This window comes from Rhipicephalus microplus, chromosome 10 (genome assembly GCF_043290135.1).
Source record: "Rhipicephalus microplus isolate Deutch F79 chromosome 10, USDA_Rmic, whole genome shotgun sequence".
NCBI classification, from domain to species: domain Eukaryota; kingdom Metazoa; phylum Arthropoda; class Arachnida; order Ixodida; family Ixodidae; genus Rhipicephalus; species Rhipicephalus microplus.
Genome location: NC_134709.1, coordinates 16,216,528 through 16,238,338, shown reverse-complemented (window position 1 = coordinate 16,238,338; position 21,811 = coordinate 16,216,528). Strand labels below are relative to the sequence as shown.

General features: G+C 45.4%; 1 protein-coding gene across 1 annotated transcript in view; it reads left to right on the top strand.

The window, feature by feature from the left end:
• Positions 1-1,056: 1,056 nt before the first annotated feature.
• LOC119181841 (uncharacterized) overlaps positions 1,057-21,811 on the top strand; it is a 43,601-nt gene continuing 22,846 nt past the window's right edge. The window contains exons 1-4 of the mRNA XM_075875112.1: positions 1,057-1,138; positions 13,861-13,906; positions 17,023-17,094; positions 18,507-18,578. The gene's annotated coding sequence lies outside the window, so the exon portion shown is untranslated. The remainder of the gene's footprint in view (positions 1,139-13,860; positions 13,907-17,022; positions 17,095-18,506; positions 18,579-21,811) is intronic.

The following is a 21,811-nucleotide window of genomic DNA, read 5'->3' as shown; positions in this document are numbered from 1 at the left end:
AGAAAGCGCTCCATGACGCAGCCTGTTCTGGGCAACTGCGATAAAAAAACGGTATATTGCAACATTATCTGAAAAAGAAAGAAAAAAAAAACGACGAAAAGATAACGTGTGTATAGTCATATCCGAGCGAGCGTCTGTTGAAGAAGTAGGCTTTCGGATGTGCCCGACAGCAACGATGGCTACTTTCCGCCGGACACCCCTCCTTTGCAAAATGGAATGCGCTTGGCAATCTCACAGTCGAAGTGCTCGTGAACAACAGCGCCCAGTGACGCAATTTTGTGGCTCTGGCCACCGTTGACTTTTTTCGTTGAGACGGTGTACGTAAATAAAAAAAGCACCTTTTTTTCCCCTTTCCGCCATCTGCCGCTTTTGATAGCGTTTTGGCAGAGGCCGTGGCAACCGGTATCGCCCGAACGAAAACATTCGACATCAAGAGGTGTTGCTCCCCTTTGCCGCTAGGGGAACGACGCATGCGTGGTGGCATCGTGAAAAAAAAGGCAGATGGTATTCGTACGCCGTTGCTTGCGTCTTCTCTGGCTGTGTTCCAATACTCACCGTAGACGGCTAAATAGACAGCTAAATGCACAACGGCCATCTTAAGTCCCATTCCAATTCTTACGTAGCCGGCAAAGTAGACAGCTCCGAGAAGACCACATCGTAGACAAGTACAATGCAGGCTACTTTGCTGTCTAAACAAGATGGCGGCTCAGCGAATCGCTCAGATAGATCAAATCTCGCCAGAATGGCCGTCTGCCCACAAGCAAACGCTTTCTCAGACGCTCAATGTGAGTAACGTTTATTTGTTTTTGATTTTAACACGAAATAAGCCAGAAATTACAACTGTTACGTTTGTTTCCTTTAGCTTTTTCTTCTCGACGCGAGGTGGCGCATCGTCGCGTAAACGCTGTCTAAACTTGTTCCGATTCTCGGACAGCATGGGTACAGTGCACTAGAGGGCCAAAGCCCCCCTCTAGTGCACTGTAGCATGGGCTCGGTGCGGTCTTCTAAGCAGTCTGTGTAGACTGTCTACGTGCTGTCTAAGAATTGGAACACAACCTCTGTCGTCGCGTTATTATGGCTGAGCTTTCTTTTTTGTGAAGCTAACCGTGGCTTGGCTAGTGGGACTGTGGCTGCTAACGTAAGTAACTTCCTAGTATGAACTTCCGGAGTCACGTTTGCTTCCGCTATACTACTTCCGGTTTTACGGCTGAGCTTTCTTTTTGTGAAGTTAACCGTGGCTTGGCTAGTGGGACTGTGGCTGCTAACGTAAGTAACTTCCTAGTATGGACTTCCAGAGCCACGTTTACTTCCGCTATACTACTTCCGGTCTCGTAAATAACTTACTGTTACGGCCTAGCTAGAAAAATCTTCAAAGGCAATTTTGATCAGAAAGCAGTTATTATTATAATATTAGAAGTAGTAGTAGTATAAAGTAGTGATACATAGCAGTAGGCACTAAAGGTATAGTCACGAATTCGACCTGCCTTGGATAACAGGCCCTTCGATCATGCATAGGAGTGATTGCTGTCTATATCGGCGACAAATGTGATCACGTTCTGCTCTTTTCAACGAATTAGGGCGCGCACAACGATCGATTGCTTACCCAGTCCTGCGTTTGTTCATTCGCTTGCATCTCATACGCTTCAAGGTGCAAGTTTTCCCAACACTCTCTCGAACCCCACGCTTCTCAACAAGCTATGCGCTGTATACCTGCGTATGGGATAGCCCCGCGTTGCTACAATCGATATTTCAAACATGTACTGCGCATGTCACGCAAATACCGACAAATAATGGCACATACATGATGACCACGTGGCAGGCGTTCTTTCACCTTTCAATGCGGTCAACACGGGCCGTGGGTGATAAAGAACTTGACGGAGAAGCAGCTCACGGGATCCGGACTGGGCCTCTTGGGCCGCGGGTCGCTCTTGGAGGCTAACAGTGAAGCAGCAAAGCACGCTCAATAAATGTCAAAGCCGAGTATTCCTCGCACGACCATATCGCATCGTTCATACACGTTTGATAAGATCCGACAGTACAGGCGCGACCAGCCTTTGATGCGGTTCGCGTGGTCGACGGTCGAAAGCAGGCACTTCTGCGTGATTCAAACACCCAGGCACGCTTTGAATATCAGTCATTGATGGTGCGGAACATAACGCGCGTTTGAAAGGAGCACGAATTCCCGCGCGAGCAAAGATATGACTGCCTTTGACTGCGGCGTGCGCGTGATTGATTCGCTATATACGAGTCGCAATTCCTCGTTACCGCCGGCGTGGCTTTGAATAGCGGTGTCACTTGCACCATCGTAAATTGGTGCTGAGATTTTACGACGTCGGGCCTTTGAGCAAACGGCGATTTGATTTTACGACGTCTATCCCCCTTTCATTTATAGGCACTCGCACAGCGTGTCCTGTTTCGGGGCGTGCCCCACGAAAATGACAACTGTCGCCGTATTTTACGCAGTTTAATTTCACTCGCGCGAAATGTGGGCGACGTCGAAAGCAAAAAGTGACGTGGTCTCGTATGCGATTGCCAATAGAAGACGACTCGAAGCTGCTCAAACAAAGGTCGAATGGTCGATCCCTGCCGTCGGATTCTCTCCTCTTTTCCAACGCTGAGAGGAGGCCATAAAATGGATTAAGGTTGACCTCTCAGCTTTTCTGTCACAAAAAAAAAATATTCTCCCTTTCTCTCCGGCCGTGGAGGTCGCACATCAATGGAGGCTAAATGGTATAGGCCCCTGTACTCTGCAGTGTCGTTGTACATGGGAAGAACACCAGATGCTCGAAATTTCAGAAGCCCTTCTCTGCGGCGTCCCTCATAATCCCGTCATCGTTTTAAGACGTTAAATACCATATAATAGTATACTAGGCGTATGCTGTCATCTTCTTTTCCTTCTCCATCGATTGTATTCATCTTCTCTCACCTCCCGCCCCCTCCTCGAAAGCTTTCTGCACTTCATGAGATTTCGTTTTTGTTTGGCGATCGGAGCATTACAAGCTTTCAATACTTAAACTGGTGTTTTCCTGCCTTCACTATCAGGCTAGCTCTGACCAAACCACACTGTCAAACCACATGTCCTGTGTACTTACTGAATTTCTTTAATCGATTGGCTTTGTGTATTACTATTTTATTATTGCGACAAGTGAGTATTCTTGTTAATGTTGCTTCTGCTGTTATTGTTCGGGAATGTGGGACCAGTCAAGCTGCCTGTATGCAGCTTTTACCCCACTGCCCTTGCTGTTTAAACATGTTCTGTACGTACGTGGCAATAAAATTCACTTCACTTCACTTGAACGCATGTTAAAGGAGCCCAGGTTGTCGAAATTTCCGGAGCCCTCCACCATGGCATTCCTCATATTCGTATCGGTTATTGGGAACGTTGAGCCCCGACAATTATGATTAGGAGGTGACGTCATCATGTGGCGTCACGTTATGATGACGTTGCAAATTACACAGATCTGTGACGTCATCTTGACGTGATTAATTACGTCATCACGTCATGATTGTTTTTTTGGCGTCTCACTCGTGTCGATGCCGCCGATGGTCAATTTTTTGCGTTTGATGAAGCATCCAAGGCTTCCGTATTAAAAGACAGGTGTTACTTCATGCATTTTCATAAGGCGACTCGAAGGCGAAGGGTATAATACCCTTAGCGCAGAGGCCGCCGCGCGCAACCGCTCTCCGCAACACGGAATGGTGACGTAGTTGGACGTGCGCATGCGCGCGGGTTTAAGACCGTGCAGTTGAGGACAAACTGGAACACTGTAGGAAAAGCGTCACTCTGCTGGCGCTTGCCGCAAGAGAGCGCGACGGGTAAAGCGCCCTGAAGATAGTCGGTGCTCTGAAGGAGAAACGCAGCCCGTTTTGCCATTCCCGCTCCCCCCCCCCCCCCCCTTCTTCTTGTTTCTTTTTTGTGTGTGTGTAACTTGTATGTCTTGTCAACCAGTGGTATTGATCCCTGTCAATCCGATAATAGAGTTACGGAGATGCCGAGCCTCATTTTCAACCTTCTTTTTATTGCGATCCTCTTATAATGTCAACAATATGACATCGAAAGTGATCAGTTTTACGCATCGATGTGAAGACAGCCTCCACCCACCCTCACCTGGTTGCTAATCACAGTCTGCACCATATCTTAGCGGTCATTGCCGACAATTCCGCAATTACTCGCAAACTATTCAAATACAATACCGTGTCCTTGCTCGAGCGCTTGGTGGTGGTCGTGCCTTATCTGATACTCTGATTGTTCGTGTAACCAAGCACACCGTAGTGTCTGTATAAGCCTGACCTCGGGTCGGAAAAGTTGACCCATTGATTAGATTGCTGCTAAAGAATATGCTTGACTGCACTTCGAAGCGCTGCAAGTTCTGCTGCTGTCGACGTCGTGATGTGAGAGAATTCGTGTGACGTTTACAGAGAGGAAGCTGCTCCATCAGCTCATGACCAAGACCTGCGGATGCCCATACCACTCTTGAGGATGAACGATGTTCGGCGACTGCTATAACTTGCTCGTCGTATCATGCTTCTACCATCAAATACCCTGGGTTTCTCCAGCGTGCACCTGTACTCGATCGACCGTGATTTTCAACTTCCTTTGCTATCGGGGCCCTCACGACGCGATGTAACTCCTCTGTGTCGCATGTGGTTGGGCGTGGCACTAACGAATGCGTATTCGTGTGTCCTTGGAATGGCCAGCAGTGCGACATGCAACATTTGCGCCTTCGAGGAGACGCTTGAGCACTTTCTATGCCCACTGCCCACCATATAATCTCAACGAAGTGCTACGGAATCCAAGCTCCGTGACGTGGATTCACGACCGGTCACTTGTAGAAGAGAAGATCCTGGGACCTTTGCCGATGGTCTCGCGTACTCGCAAATCCACGAAAGCTCTCTTGTGCTTCTTAAGGACCACCGGACTTCATGAGTGCTTGTGAAAGAACAGCGCGAGACCGTGCTGGGTTTTTTTGAGCTGACTATTTATTAATCTCTTTCTTATTCTTTTTTCTCTATCTCTTTCCCTTCTATTATTCTTTTTTCCCAACCCACGTGTAGAGTAGCCAACCGAGCCAAGCTTGGATAATCTCCCCCCTTTCCTCTTTATTTATCTCTCTCTCTGTGCCCCATATGGTTACTCAGTGAACAAGAACTCTTTGCTTCTCATTTTTACTACCGAAAGGCAAGGAACCATAGGTAGACTACTGTGTCCTCATCGCTTCATTGTATTTTTTTTTTTTGATTCGCTGTAGAGTGTGTTTTTCTTTCGACCCGACCAACAGGAGGGGGGAGTATAAGGTCAGTTTGTTGCGATGCAACATTGCCCCCGTAAAAAAAAAAAACAGAGCCCTGCGTCTAACGTGCAACACCACGTCTACCGGAGCAGCATACCACTCCGTCGCCTCGTCGGCAAACTCACCGTTCAAAGCACTCTCGCTACACATCTCACCCCCCTCCCCCCAGGTCCATCTAAATGCCGCCGAAGGGACACAACATAACTTCGAGTCGCCTTCAACATGCAACAATAATCCTCCCTGCCGCCGTCGGTCTCGGCGCGTGGGCGACGCCCAGCTTTGCCTATGCTGGGCTTTGGCTTCGAGTCTTTGGAAATAGGTTGTGTTTGTCGACCCTGGCGGCGCGGGGGACAATGGGGTAACGAACCGCCGTTTGGGCCACAAAAAGGCCGCGCGTGCAGTTGCTCACCACGGGGAACAAATGCGGGCATTAGGCACAAACGTGGCCATTCCTGGAAAGGAACAAGGAAACGTGTACGAAACGAAAAAGCGGCGAGACGGAGCGACATTGAACCAACCGCGACGTTCGCTTGCACGCCTTAAGGACACAAATGCTCGGATAGAGCAGTATACGCGCTATATTGCGTTGGAAAAAAAATACTTGAACCAATGGTGCCAACCCGACGCCTTTATCTGAACGTTTAAGTTTCCAAATGACCTCATTTGTGCGCATATACAGAAGTGCGTCCCCGCCGCTGGCGTCGTCTCCTCCAGCAGAATGAGTTTCTAATGGTCACATTGAAATGCATCGTCGTTATGAAGGCTGGAGGTAAGGGGAGCCTGGGATGGTGACGCCAACAATGACGAAGCAATTACTGGTCTCTTCACCCGATGTTCTTCCCTCGTGGTTTTCGCCAACGCGAACGAAGGAGTGGGTCTCTGACGTTCACACCAACTGAATTCACTGCTGGAATAAGATAGGGCCACATTTCGCAAGATTAGATAGATAGATAGATAGATAGATAGATAGATAGATAGATAGATAGATAGATAGATAGATAGATAGATAGATAGATAGATAGATAGATAGATAGATAGATAGATAGATAGATAGATAGATAGATAGATAGATAGATAGATAGATAGATAGATAGATAGATAGATAGATAAATAGATAGACAGACAGACAGACAGACAGACAGACAGACAGACAGACAGACAGACAGACAGACAGACAGACAGACAGGTAGGTAGGTAGGTAGGTAGGTAGATAGATAGATAGATAGATAGATAGATAGATAGATAGATAGATAGATAGATAGATAGATAGATAGATAGATAGATAGATAGATAGATAGATAGATAGATAGATAGATAGATAGACAGACAGACAGACAGACAGACAGACAGACAAACAGATAGATAGACAGACAGACAGACAGATAGGTAGGTAGGTAGGTAGGTAGGTAGATAGATAGATAGATAGATAGATAGATAGATAGATAGATAGATAGATAGATAGATAGATAGATAGATAGATAGATAGATAGATAGATAAATAGATAGATAAATAGATAGACAGACAGACAGACAGACAGACAGACAGATAGACAGGTAGGTAGGTAGGTAGGTAGGTAGGTAGATAGATAGATAGATAGATAGATAGATAGATAGACAGACAGACAGACAGACAGACAGACAGACAGACAGACAGACAGACAGACAGACAGACAGACAGACAGACAGACAGATAGACAGATAGATAGATAGATAGATAGATAGATAGATAGATAGATAGATAGATAGATAGATAGATACTCGTTAACCAAGTGTTCAAAATTATCCGACAATCTTGCTTTATTCTGGGCTAATTTTTACTCGGGTCTAATTTTGGCTTGCACCACGGCTATTTTGGCTTGGTTCAAAATTAGCTCTGGCAAACGCGAGCCAAGTGTTCTAAATTAGCTCGAGAACCTCTACCACGGCCGTTGCCCTACTCTACGGCACGCGTCGCGTTTATATTGTGATTCCTCAATGTAAAGCCCCAAAAGCATTCTTTAATTTTGCCTGCGATGCACTATTTTGTGAATCTGCGTTGCTCTGCGCCGTGTTAGACGTGGCCTTCGCAGAGCTACGCTGTGCTTGTGTTGGAACGAACAAAAACGCTGTCGTGCTGCGCGTGTCAATTAGTTTTTTTGTTTTTTTTTTGAATCGTGCCGTTTCATCCAGCTGTCACGCGTCTTAGTTTCGTCGCACGAAGAATACAGAACAAACTACACTAATACATCGGTTGCTTCAATCCCTCCGCAAGCTAGGGATGCAATAATCGTTCGCTCATGTACACAAAACACCTTGTCGTTTTGGTTGGGATCGTGCGTTTTTTTTTTTTGGTTTGTTTTACTCCAGCATCGAGTTGCGTACGCAGCAAAACGTACCTTCGTCAACAAAGGCCGGTAATGAGACGCGCGTGTACCGTCAGTCTGTTTATGTTAATTAGTCCTTCCGTATTTTCGTCTCAATAATTCATCTGCATTATGACGTCAGGAAGCCCACGCACGCGGCACATTATATATATATATATATATATATATATATATATATATATATATATATATATATATATATATATATATATATATATATATATATATATATATATATATATATATATATATATATATATATATATATATATATATATATATATATATATATATATATATATAATTGTTTATGTGTGTGTTGTATATGCGAGGGACTATTGGTCAGCTACCAGCTCGTAATAAGTTCACGGGCAGCGTGACGCCACACAGGCTCATAAAGAGTGTGCCACACTCGCCGCCATGGCTACAGATGGCGCTGACTGACACTCCCAGTTTTAAAATTCACTTATATATATAATAAAGTGGCTGGGAGGATAGCTGCCAAGGTATCTTAGTGGTAGAACATCAAACGCGTTATTAGAAGGTCGCAGGTTCGGTTCCTGCTCACGGCAAGTTATCTTTTCAGCCACTTTTCTTTCTTCACATTTACATTACAATTCGGTCTAATAACTTCGCATGGTTGTCTGTCAAATCTCATTATTATTGTGTCAAAACACGGAAAAACGAGCCCTTAAGTATATACTTCATTTTGTAATATATATATTGTGTGTGTGTGTACTAGTCAAACGAAGGCGTACCCTCCGAGATAGATAGATAGATAGATAGATAGATAGATAGATAGATAGATAGATAGATAGATAGATAGATAGATAGATAGATAGATAGATAGATAGATAGATAGATAGATAGATAGATAGATAGATAGATAGATAGATAGATAGATAGATAGATAGATAGATAGATAGATAGATAGATAGATAGATAGATAGATAGATAGATAGATAGATAGATAGATAGATAGATAGATAGATAGATAGATAGATAGATAGATAGATAGATAGATAGATAGATAGATAGATAGATACGTATATTAAATGGCATGCAATGAATGCTTGACACTAAAAATTTTGTCTGACATTTGTTGCTAACTTCATTTACTGTTTTGCCCTCTTTTCTTTTGTGTTTGGGTGACGTCTGTTTATTATTGTTGTTTTTTTTATTGTTCTTCTGTAATTTTTTCATTCTTTTTATCCTTCAAGATCTCTGGCTTCTCCTAACCTCTCTTTTTTCTTGCTTCTGTTTTTTTAATTCTTCTTCGGCATAACTTTTGGACATTATTTCAGACGAACTGTAGATGTATACCCTGAAATTTGAGATCGCACCCACACTGAGGAATTCGCCAAGAATCGGGGAACTAAGTTCGCTATCTTTGATTTTTCTTTTCTTTTATTTCCTTTGCGATCCTTCCCAGTAATAGTGTCACGAGTTACAACAGGCCGTGAAAATTTGCAGCCCATTCCAATGGCCCTAAATGTATACTTGATTCCTATATCAGAGCTGGCATCATTCAGGCGAGCGGTCGCCCTCGAAATGGCGGTATCGTTCGGCAACATCTGCTGCGTAGGTCGATCGGCTATTGGCTGTCGAGCATATAGCGCCGCCGCTCGCTTTTCCCGCAGCGCTGTCGCACGCCTCCGCAAATCGTCCTTCAGTCTCCACTGAGCCGCGGCTGGAGCGCGGCCCATCCGAACCGACGAAGTCGTGAGGATGTCGAACCACGAACCTAGCTCGTTCCTGGCCGAATCGTCGTGGCTTTCACGTTGAAGAAAGCCTCTGCCGAGTGCTTTCCCTCATCGGTGGCGAATCCAGCATGACTCGTCCTACGCGGATTTATTGTGCGTATGCACGGATGCCATTGCGACCCAAGTGCCGATGGTCGGCGGAACCCTCCTTGTTGGACTTTCAGTAGGCTGCGTCTACAGTGGTGTCATCGGTCCCTTCTCCTTCGAAACAGAAACACCTGGCTTTTCCACTTTTCACCGCTTTATTGCTCGCCGTGTTAACTAATAGAAAAGCGCGTGTGCTTTAAAGCTGCTCTTCCAAGTTTCCATCGTAGACTGTGCCTGAGTGTCCTTCCAGGACTGTGCGTCGTTCGTCACTCAGAAACATCTGCATCCACTTCGGACGTAAGGTTTGCTCTTGAGTACTCCGAACGGGGGTCCTCGAGGTCGATCTTGGGTGCCAAGGACAACCGTGCTACCGGCCACTTCGCGACCTTTTCCAGGATCGCGGAAAGTAAGACTATGCGCCTGGCTTGCCGATTTTCGGCAGACATCGGCTATGACGTGTGAGACGTACGTGTACCGGCCTTATGACGACGTGAACGTGAGTGCGCGTGACGTGAAGTGCATGGCCCTGGATCGAAGTGACACGCTCTGATCACGGCCAGCTTGCTGCTGGCGTTGTTTCGGAGAGCTTGCGTTGACGTCGGTGGAGCGACTGAGCGCTTGTGCGGGCACCTGCGCAGTCCATGATGTGGCGGACGACGTGATCATTACATGTGTTTATTCCCGGTGTGGGCCCCGCGCAAAGCACAGGTTGAATGAGAACAACGCCAGTGATGTTGTCTTCCAGACTGTTGGATATGGATAGATTGTGGTTGTTGGCGGCGCTTTTCGCGGCGCATTGCACGCGAGTTGCGTCGGCAGGATTCGTTTTCCCGGCTTCGGTAAGTATTGGTGACAGTGCGAACGTGAATGCACCAGGCACTGGCTAAAAATAGCAACTAATTGGACCAGATCTTCCTTGCGCTTCACCCGAAGAGTATCTTAACCATGACGTTGGTCGCGAATCCTTGTAAACACATTGCCGGATCCGCAGACACGTTCCCGACTAGGAAGGTCTGTCTAGATATGAAGCGATCAGCGTCAGATGCTTCCCATAATAAATTACTACGCTGTAACGAACTCGCAGCAGTTTATTACCCAAAGCAAGCGTCCCTATGCTTACGCACTATTCTCGTCATGATTCACTATTGAAGCTATATGTAATCAGATGTGCGATAACTTTTTTGAAAACACACGTGCCAGCTTTATGAGGTCACGCCACTATGGTCTATTGGTTATGTTGCTAGACTATACCCATCAGTATTCCGCGGTATCAATTCCCCAGCAACTCAGGTCGTACTTTCAATGAAGGTGAGAATGCCCGCGTACTTAGGTTTAGGAGCACGTTGAAGAACTCAGCTAGGGTCGAAACTTGCAGAACCCTCCACTGCGGCGTCCCTCATAGTCATATAGCACTTTCGAGACATTAAGCCCCCAAAAATTGCTATTATTATCTTTTTAAGGTTCAGCGCGACCATGATGGCCTTCCGATGTGGTTCCGGCAGCCCCTTTGGTTATCGAGTGTTGACGATACCGTCGGCGTTCTTGCGTCTATCTTGTTTTTCTTTCTTTTTTTTTTGCCCCGCCGCGGTGGTCTAGTGGCTAAGGTACTCGGCTGCCGACCCGCAGGTCGTGGGTTCGAATCCCGGCTACGGCGGCTGCATTTCCGATAGAGGCGGAAATGTTGTAGGCCCGGGTGCTCAGATTTGGGTGCACGTTAAAGAACCCCAGGTGGTCGAAATTTCCGGAGCCCTCCACTACGGCGTTTCTCATAATCAAATGGTGGTTTTGGGACGTTAAACCCCACATATCGATGTTTTTTTACTTTTTGTCACACTGTATAGAAATTACACTCGTACGATCTCATCTCCGCTACGGGCTTACAGGCCTGTTAAACAATGATGGATGATTTTGTATATCAGCTAGTCTCGTTGTGCACTGTCACACATTTCCTACGCAGCGGTCTTTGCTGATTAAGGTATATTAATTCCTAAGACTTAGGTGCGTGACCCGAGATGCCTACCTCTTTCCGAGTGGTAGCGCTTCCCGACGCGACCAGGCCCACCGAGCTCTTCTTACATTTATGAACCAAACGGACCTGGTCACCCGTTTATAGACAGTCTTTCTTTTATATTTTTTTATGTTTTTACTCGTACTCATTGAAGTCTTCGTCTTTTTTTTCTTTCCTCATCTTCTTTCCTCTTTCTTCCCTCTAATCTTTGTTTCCTCTGTGTCCTTGTGTATCTGTGTATACAAATAATAATAATAATAATAATAATAATAATACTGCAGACCTAAACATAATTCCGTTGTTTAGTTATAATATCTGGAATTTTATAGACGTCCCGTCACCAAGATGTGAATATGAGAGACGCCGCAGTGGCTGGCTCCTAAAATTTTGACCACTTGTCATTCTTTGACGTGCACTGACATCACACAGGTACACGGGCCTCTACCTTTTCGACTCCATTGAAATGCGACCGCCGCGCACGGAATCGAACCCGCGACCTTTTGGGTCAGCAGCTGGGCACCATGTAGTCGCTGTGCCACCGAGGCGGATTGTGTTGTTTAAGAACACAGTTGAATCTTAAGCTCGGAAAGCAACGAAATGACAAAAGCGATTTTGCAAAAGGAAGTTTTCATTTCATCTGCTGTAAAAAAAAAGAAAAAAAATAAGAATCGCGTCCATATAGCTGAAAATTTTAAGTAAATACTACACCATAGCTGTAGCCGTATTCGCTCGCACAATTTATTTTTTTTTCTTGCGTACACGTGTCGAACGAGGTTTTGGAAAGCAGTAAATCTAAATTATACCTTTGCAAATCCCTCATATCAACAGCGAACGACGGAAAACAATCTTTTCCCGTCAGACGCAGCAACAGAATCCGACAATTTCTTTAGCTTCGTGTTTACAGGTTAAATTCTGATGTCGTCTATCCTACCCGTTACTTCCTTAATTTCAGATATGGAATATATGTACTTATCACTTCCGATGGCATCGCAGCCGCCATCGATCGCCCTTCGAATTCTGTACCAGGGCCTGACGAGATATAGCTGAGGCTGCTTAAAATGGAATACAGAAGCAAGAATTATTTCATGAATTAGGTGCTGTCTTACAACAGTCCCTTGGTCACAGGCTGTGCCCGACAGCTGGAAGCTAGCCCGTGTAATCCATAATATTTACTCACTCTGACTCAACTAACTACCGGCCAGTCTTTCTAACTGATATCGGCCGCAAACTACATGAGCACAATGTTTCATCTGCAGTCATGCACTACGCTAGAGAAAATTACTTCCCTTTTGTGCCAATAAGATTCACCGAGTGGCTGGTCTCACAAGACACAATTATTTGTGTTAATTACACCAGTATTTTTCTACGCCAAGGCTCAAGAAACCTTTCCCGGCAGAGGGCCAAGCTGCAAGATGATAGTGCAGCGGAGCGCCTGATAAAAATCGGGAGGAGTGCGCAAAGACCTTGGAAGGCTCTCCACGCAAACAAGAAAAATTCGGCTAATCGACATTACTTAACAAAACAGTGTCATAATGCTAACAGGAACGATGCTGACAGGGAAGATAACTTGCAGAACAATCTAAACACAAATGTTGCCAGGTCTACCCGATAGAAGTCACATAATCAAAGATAAGACTCTCTCATTCACAACAGAATTAAGCCTTAGAACTAATCGCTGAACATTGAATATTAAGACAATTAAAAATCTATCTAACATAAGGTATCTGAGAGTAAGAGTTCATTTATCTTCTGATATATCATGGACCTTACACCTTGATGCTATCATAGCGCTTGTAAGACGCTGACAGGTTAATCAGGCGCAACATGCGTTTCGATAGTTGCGCTACTATAATGATAACTTGCAATACACTTCTTTGCTCCAAACTTAATTATGTTAGGGAAAAATCTAGAGATCTCGTTGGGCATCTCATGAATAAACTTGAATTTCTTCAGTCTCTCCAATCGCAGACAGTGCTGGCACTTCGTCCGCCTCCGTGGAACAGTGGCTAGGGTGTTCGGCTGCTAACCCGAAGGTCGTGGGTTCGATTCTGGCCGGGGCGGTCACGATTAGACGACGGCGAAATGGTGGAGGTCCGTGTACTGAGCTTTATAAGGTGCGCGTTAAACAACACCAGCGGGTCGAAATTTCCGAAGCCCTCCTCTATGGCGCTCCCATAATGATGTCGTGGTTTCTGAAAGCAAAACGCCAGATATTATTTTGCGGTCACTTGTGTATATTATTCGAGCGTTACCAGCCGTACCTATTTTTTGTTTGTCTTTCTTTTTGTCTTTTTTTATTATATCAAGACCTAACAAATACACGCTGCTTCTACTGCCCAATCTTGCAGCATCGCAAGGCGGCTGATGGACTATTCGATGACGAAAACATTCCAGGTAGGCAAGGCACATTTTTTTTTTATTACACCCAAATACATTTTAGAAAACGTGCTTTCAAGTGCCCGCATATAGTGCAAGCTCTTTATATACGATTAAAATGTGGCAGCTGCTTCAGCGGTAAACAGTTACACGTGCTTACTCTGGTGTGAAATTAATGATGCTCGTATATGCATGTTACCCGCGTAAAGTGAAACTCCTTCTTGATATGTAACTGCGCATGAGCAATTAAAATGAAGACTGGAGCGTCGCCGGTAAACAGTTACCCTCAAACCTTAAGCCATGAAACTGCACGATGCTCTTTTGAAGTCATTAATTTGTGTGTGTGTGTGTGTGTGTGTGTGTGTGTGTGTGTGTGTGTGTGTGTGTGTGTGTGTGTGTGTGTGTGTGTGTGTGTGTGTGTGTGTGTGTGTGTGTGTGTGTGTGTGTGTGTGTGTAAAGTACCATGCAGTGTGTCGGAATGAAACGAAAACCGAAAACGGGAAAAAAAATTAATTCCAAGAAATAGAAAATAATATCTTTCATCGATAAAAGTTGTTGTGATGGTTGGTTATATACTCGTCTTATTGTAATAATTTTGGCGCAGCTTTGTACTCTCACAAAACACTCACACATTCGCACAATCTTCCATTCTTGTGGAAGAGTGTGTGAATGTGTGAGTGTTTCGTTACAGTACAAAGTTGCGCCAATTATATTACAATATTTTTGACCGGAACAGAAACGTATCCGAAACGTTGCATATTATTCGTTCTGGAGGGAAACCGGAATTTTTTAATCGCTTTTTGGTTCGTAAAAAAGCTTGGTGATTTAAAACTTCCGAGTTCATGCAACGTAAAGAATAATTCATTCCTCACAATGAAGTTATAGCGTGCTTTTCAGACAAGGGTTCTTAAGTTTTAAAGATGTGATGACATTGTCTGAAAATCGAGAACAGCGGCGACGAGAGCTGCGTATATCAATGTTAGTGGACATTCGTCTGTCACGCTGACCACTGTGAAGAGGGCATTCGCAGCGCTGGTTTATATTTTATCAGAACAGTAGTCCCACACATTAGAGTGCGATGATGACGATGATGATCATCATCATCATGATGATGATGTGCTGCTTTTGAGATATAATGATCACTTCCTTGACAAAAAACGATTAGCCTGCTCGAAAAAAGTCGTCGCGGACTTGAGAAAACAAATACTTTGAACAATACTTGTTCGTGCTACTTCATATAAATTTGTTGCACAGTTATACTTCTGATTCTTCGAAGAATGCGTTTTACCGTGTCCAACTTTCCTAAGAGGAGTGCTATCGTTAGTATAACTTCAAATCTTGCACACAAATAAAAACTGTTACGTACCGTTACACAACATTTTTTTTACGTTCCGGAACAAAAAAGTTTGAAACTTTTTTTGATTGGATGAAACTAAAACCGAAACAAAAAGCATTTCGTTCTGACACCTTGGTTGCATGCGAAGTCAATCTCTTTCGTTTTGACAGACTAGTCAGCGTGTAGAGAAAACATGGCGAAAATCAACAACTGGAAAACGTGAAGGCGGGCATTATTAGATGCTGATACGGGATCACAAAGTCTTTTACAAATAGCAATATAACTGAGCTGTAGCAAAGTTCATCGATTAAAGCACCCATGTTCTGAAATTGGAAACAAAAAACGCGTTATACTCTCATTGTGTGTCCTGTCTTTTGAGCACAATTATTGACGTAATCAGCCTGTTCACGCGTTGTAAGGAAACAAGCTGTCGATTGGTTCGAGAAGTATCTGTTAAGAAATTCCTCCAATAATTTCATTTGCCACGCCCGCTTTGCCTCGCCTTGGATCACGAGTATCGTGCGTGTTCAACTTGTTTCACTGCTTTTTTTTTAAAGATGATAGACTTTTTTAGGGACCTTCGCCGCCAAAAGTTTGGTCTGTCTGTCTGTACAATTGTCTGTTTGTCCGCGGTAACGATCCCCTTTATGTCCCCAAAGTGATCAAACGATACCTCAAACAAAAATATTGCTCAAGTTTCAGCGTTCATACTTGTGTGAGTGTCAGTTAAAAAGCAATCATGGTGCATATCTGAGGCACCATAACAACACGTCGATGTTTTTTATGTGGGAGGCGGACATGTTGTAGGCCCATGTGCTCAGATTTGGGTGCACGTTAAAGAACCCCAGGTGGCCGAAATTTCCGGAGCCCTCCACTACAGCGTCTCTCATAATCATATGGTGGTTTTGGGACGTTAAACCCTACAAATCAATGAATGTTTTGTATGTGTGCCTTTATATTAGAGAAGGTACACACAAGTAATTCTAAGGACCGTAGCGTTTATCACGCTGCGCTGACAATGCAACGCGATGCTCAAAAGGGGAAGCGTTTTCAACGCGTTGCTAAGACGACATGGTGGTCGCACCTATCTGTCATATTGCGTACTACTCCTTGTCGCTTCCGAGACAGGCTTGCATCTTTCTCCGCGGGCGTGCGGAGAAAGATGCTTAGTTTTCGAAGATAACTGCCAGATGGCGCTCGTGTCTAACGTGAGTTGATGCGGTCACTAGCCTTCACTGCACGGATAAAGACTCTCTAACGCAGCGCTTCCAGAATACAAATAACCAATTTTCTCGCGCAGAATATCAAATAAATGTTTTGTTCACTCTCTCCACACGCAAGACTATCGTCTTTCGACGACATTTGCAGTGAGACATGCAGATGCAGGGCAATTTTTTTTTCTTAGCTTTCGTCTGTGCAAGTTGAGATAACAACCTATACGAGAAAAGTGCGAAATTCTAATGCGTTCGAGGCTTAGCCCTTGCACTGACCACGTATTTTATGAAAAAAAAAGGAAGAAGAATAGCATTGTTAGGAAGGATAGTGAGTGCGAGAAAGAAAGCATACATTTTTCGTCAAACTGAAAGTGGTTTAGGGGTTCTTTATACTTAGTACGTTCGCGGCATATAGGCTGGAACTCTTCTGTAATCTATAAGAAATGTTTTACGAACTCCGTTTTGAATAGATTTATGTGTCATCGCTTCAGTGTTTTCACTTCATGAAGTTTGGATAGTGGCCCTCAGCAGCAGCAGCTTCTAAGCAAAAATATTTTTTTTGTTTCGTTTTTGCACTTTTGCAGTGGAAGCTTTGTACTACGAAACCATCCAGCCGACGGTCGATTCGGAAAGACACACGCAACAATCCATCCCAAGTGAGTTAAAACTAATGATGATTGTAGTCATGGTGCTTCTTCTCATACGGCTCGTACCCACACTGTGGAGATGGGCTAAAAATTGTTCATGTGAAATTATAATTATTTGTTCTATCAACTCACGGAGATGCGTGTATTTTTTCACTTATGAAGATGCGTGTATTTTTGCATTAATGATGCGTTACTAGTACAGTTTAACGATATCGCAATATTTATTTTGTCTTTCTCGCACTAGGGGCGCAAAGCCACTGCCATCAGCGGAACTAATGATACAACTAACTCGCCAGTAAGGCCAAGCTTTTGCTAAAGATGACGAGATTTTGCTAATAGCACCAGAGCCCTTCAAAATGTTGAAGAACTCTGGTAGCACAGAGTACGGCTACCCTTGGCTAGACCTGGCTATACATGTCACGTGGCTACCAGTTGCGGGATGTTGCCACTTTAGTCGCATCACGAGCCGCCACGTGGTTTTTGGCGGGAACGTGTCTTGCATTAGCTGTTGCGGGATGTTGCGTGGTTTCATTCACGCAGAGGGAAAGAAGAGGCGTACCATGTGTCGTGCAAGCGAAGCATAAGAGGGCGCAGCGAGCGCGTGCTGGTTCGCGACCATTAAGTGCAAGCCCAAACAGGGTCAAGCCGCTTGGGGCGCTGCTATCGGTAGTCTTTTATCTGCCGTCGTTTTAAAAGTTGCGCGTGGCTGCACCGAAGCATTGCAGAATTAGAATTCCCCGCTTTCTACTCGATAGGTCCGGGATTGAATGGCACCTCTATCGCACTTCCTTGGACTTGGTTGGAACGCCGTATGCATCTAGCTGGAGTACAGCAACGACCTAGTAGTGATCTAGAAACAACCTCATCACCTGGCCAAGGCCTAGAAGCACCCTAGAAGTAACCACATTAGTCCTCAGAATCGTTCCGTTTCGCTCTGTCAAGGTTTGCGTGGCTTAGTGCTTAACGCAAGCTGCCTTTTTCTTTCATTTTTTTTTCGCTAGATATACGTTCGTTACATACAACACCTTGACGTTTCATTCATGCCAGAGGAGTTGCTTTATTTCTTGTACCATGGCTTGCAGAAAATTGGTTGGGCTATACGATTGCTTGTAAGAAAAAAAATCATTCCACCAATTCTGATGCTGTTGATACCAATAGCGACAGCAAAGACCACATACTGCACCTGAAAAGATTTTCGGAACTTGGTACACATTCCCAAAGCCATCTTGCTTCGGAATTTCTCGTAAGAAAAACCTTCAGCCAGTATCTGTGCTGGTCGCATCGTTGACGAATCCTGTTGGCTAATTTCAGTGAGATCGTCAACCCAGCCTGAGTTCCGCGGTTCTGGTGACATTGTGTTCATTTAATTACAACCCGATGATGTTGACACGTGACCACATCTTACCCTTTCTTTTCTCCAGGCGAGGGTTCGTTCTACGAGAGCATCAAGCCGGCCGGAAAATCCGCCAAAGGCAAGCAGCACTTCATCCACAGTAAGTTCGTTCGATAATCTTGTCCGCAGTGCCGACAACTAACGCTTTCGTTGTGTAGCTTGGCAGAAAGCACAGCGCTTCGCTCAGAAGAGCGAGAGAACAATCTTATTTACAAGGCAGCCAGGGATGGGCGTCCTTAATAATTATTCCCAGATTCCTTGAGCTCGGGCTGCGTCCTGGGCCCTCGCGACGCACCTTTGTTGATCGTCGAGGTCGGAGGCTACAGCGGGTCACTGTTCTTTCCCAAAGCTCGTAGTCGCACTGCTCGTATTTGTGGTAAAAGTGAGAAAAAACATTGGGGAGGGGTTTGGGCGGGGAAGGTGTCAGTAGCGATTTTAGGCAGCCTCCTACCCCATGTGTGGCAGCTTGGGCTAGTTGGTATGGCATGACCCATGTTGGAGAGACCAGGGCTCTCTTGCTGAAGCGGTGTCGCGGGGAAAACTGAGTAATAGGGCTGTGGGGTTGGATGTGGGATGCATGCTCATTGCTCATACTGTTATTTCAGCATGACAATGTGTTGACCAGTAAATCCCGGAGTGATCTCTCCGTATCTCTAAGTTGTGGCATGTCTCCGGCACGGTATATTGTATTCACAACGGCGAAATGGACAGCAGAAGACATGTCGAAGTGTTTACTCTACCTTCTCTATCCGCTCGTATCTCGTGCCGGCGTTGCGTAAATAGCCGGAGCGGGCGACGCATGCGCGAACACCTGCGGCCGGTGTTGCTACGACAGATCAGCGTCCGCGTATTTCGGACCATCTGCGCAGTCACGCATCCGAAAAGGCCCCGTGGGTCGTATTTTACGAATGTAAGCGGCCGTGGATGTTTACGATGTCGGCGTGAAAGCCACACAGCTCACACCGAATTCGACGCCGTTATTGCGTTGTTACAGGAAGTTAGCCCTATTTTTTTTCTCTCTCTCTTCGCACCCCTCAGCCGTGACATCAATATCAAGTTCCGCGAATGACTCTTACAGCACAAGCACGCAGAACACGACACAATTAAGGTTGCAGTTTTTTTTTTTTTCGTCCTCAGAGAGTGGATGACAATGTCAACTTTTGAGTACAGGTCCCGCAAGGTTTTGGGGACTCAAAGAAATATCTAAGCGGCCACCGCGCCTGCACGAGACACCATCAGCGTTTGGACTTTGCGTTGTGGCCGCTTTTGCTCGAATTCAGCGGAAGCCCCTATAAGCGTGGCCCAAATGACTTGCGTCGAAAAAACACGGCTGCTCCCACTGAAGCGACAGCCCTGGGTGAAGACCAAACTTACCTCATTTCTCATAAACAAAGGAGCGCGAAAATATGGCGCACTGGGAAAAGGATATAGGACAGAAAGAGGGACAAGAAGCATCATTAACCCCTCTCTCGGTTTGCAGGAGCGGGAGATAATTTTTCCAGAACGTCACTTGACGTTGGCATGCTGAGCGTAATATTTTGCGTCTTTTATCGGCTCGCTGGATATGATATACTTGCATGGGGATTTAAACCTTTAAACAGCTGGCGGGCCCTTAAGCTTCGCCTTTAAGAGTTGAACGCGATAGCGAAATCCGGCTCCTAGTGCACTCTCCAACTGCTAAATGCATACTCATTCATATGTTTTGTTACATACACATGCATGCACACAAACACGCACGAGTAGACTGGACCAGCGCGCGCTATTATCGCCGACTGGGCTCATTTTTGTCGTGACACCTGACGAACAAAATGCGTTAAATGGGCCATAAAACACTGTTTCAAGTACCCATGAAATGAGTTCACTAGAAGAGCTTATTGCCTCACGAATTCAACGCCACAAAAATTCTAAGAATCCGTCCAGTGCGAGTGAAGTTAGAAAGATTTGTCCCATGCGGTAATTGCATTATCTCTTCTCTCGTCCCGACGAAAGCGCCGGAAGCTAAGCAGGGAGGGGTGGCAGGGCAAAGAAACTACCACGCCTCGTGACCTTGAGCACTTTTCGAATGCGCGGCTTTTTCAGTGCGATCGCGCGCGCGTGCGTAGACAAGTAGCGGCCTCCCGCGGCTACCTCGGTAACTTGATATTTAGGCCACAGACACACAGACGATTTTTCGCTCACAACCAACGGGGCCGACGCCGGCGGCGGGTTTTCTGTGACACGAGCTCTTTAACCCTATCGCGCTAATAAAAAATATATCTGTTGTTAGTAGCGCGTCGTCTGTGTCCTTCTTTCCTTGTGCGCCGTATTTTAGTGCCCATCTGCCTCTTATGAACCAAAAACTAGCGCCCAACTTTTTACTTTGCTCATTTCGGAGCGAGGGAGGGCATTCTGAGTTCAGAAATGCTGGCATAGGCTATCACTTTCCCGTATATTGTACATACAACAAAGGTTTGCGGGAAAGTAGTCCGTGTTTTCAACAGCAGCTGTCGACTTGAGAGCTCGTTAAATGACAGCCTCCTAGGAGGCTCCGGTTTAACGCAGCGAGGGTGGCTAAGGGTTAGATTGTCTTCGCTGATGACGGTGAGCCCTCTAGTTGTTCAAATACGATCGAGTAATGTCAGTATGGGTTGCAGAAACGACAGAGAAAGAGATAAATAAATGAAAGTGCAAAAAAAAGACAGACACACACGCATGGACATACACGTAGGACGTTCAGATCAAAGTTGTTCTGAGAGGTCACTTGCACAGCCTTCTTTTGAGACGTTAGGTCTGGTCGATTGCGCAGGATTCGTTCTTCCGAAAGAGTTTGGTCGTCTAGTTTATCCAACGTATTGCAAAGCGCCTGTCTTTGTAAACAGTTCGTGTTTGAAGAGGCACTTAAGGCGTTTTAAAGGGGCCCTCCAACACTTTATAGCATGGTCAGAAAACGCTGGCGATCGGTAGTAGAGGCTCCCGACAACACGCGAGCCAAATATTATAGCGCAGCGCGTGGCCTGGGATTCACAATAAATTATCAAAGTCAGCTAAAAATTGCTTTCTCTTCTCTCGATGAATCACGCAATATACCCAAAAATAACACGTAGCAAGCCCATCTATCAGCCGTTGGGTGATTTGAACATGGCGCGCTCACTAGTTACAGAGATTGGCGAGGGAGCCCGCCACTTGTCCACGTGTGGGCGCGTGGTCATATTGAAAAAAGCACGCGTTCGAAGAAAAAAAAAAAAGGTGCTCAAGGTCACGGAGTTCGCGTGACGTTTCTCTGTGGCCCTGCCATCCCTCCCTGCCATCCCTCCCTGCTTAGCTCCCAGCGCTTTCATCGGGACGAGAGAAGAG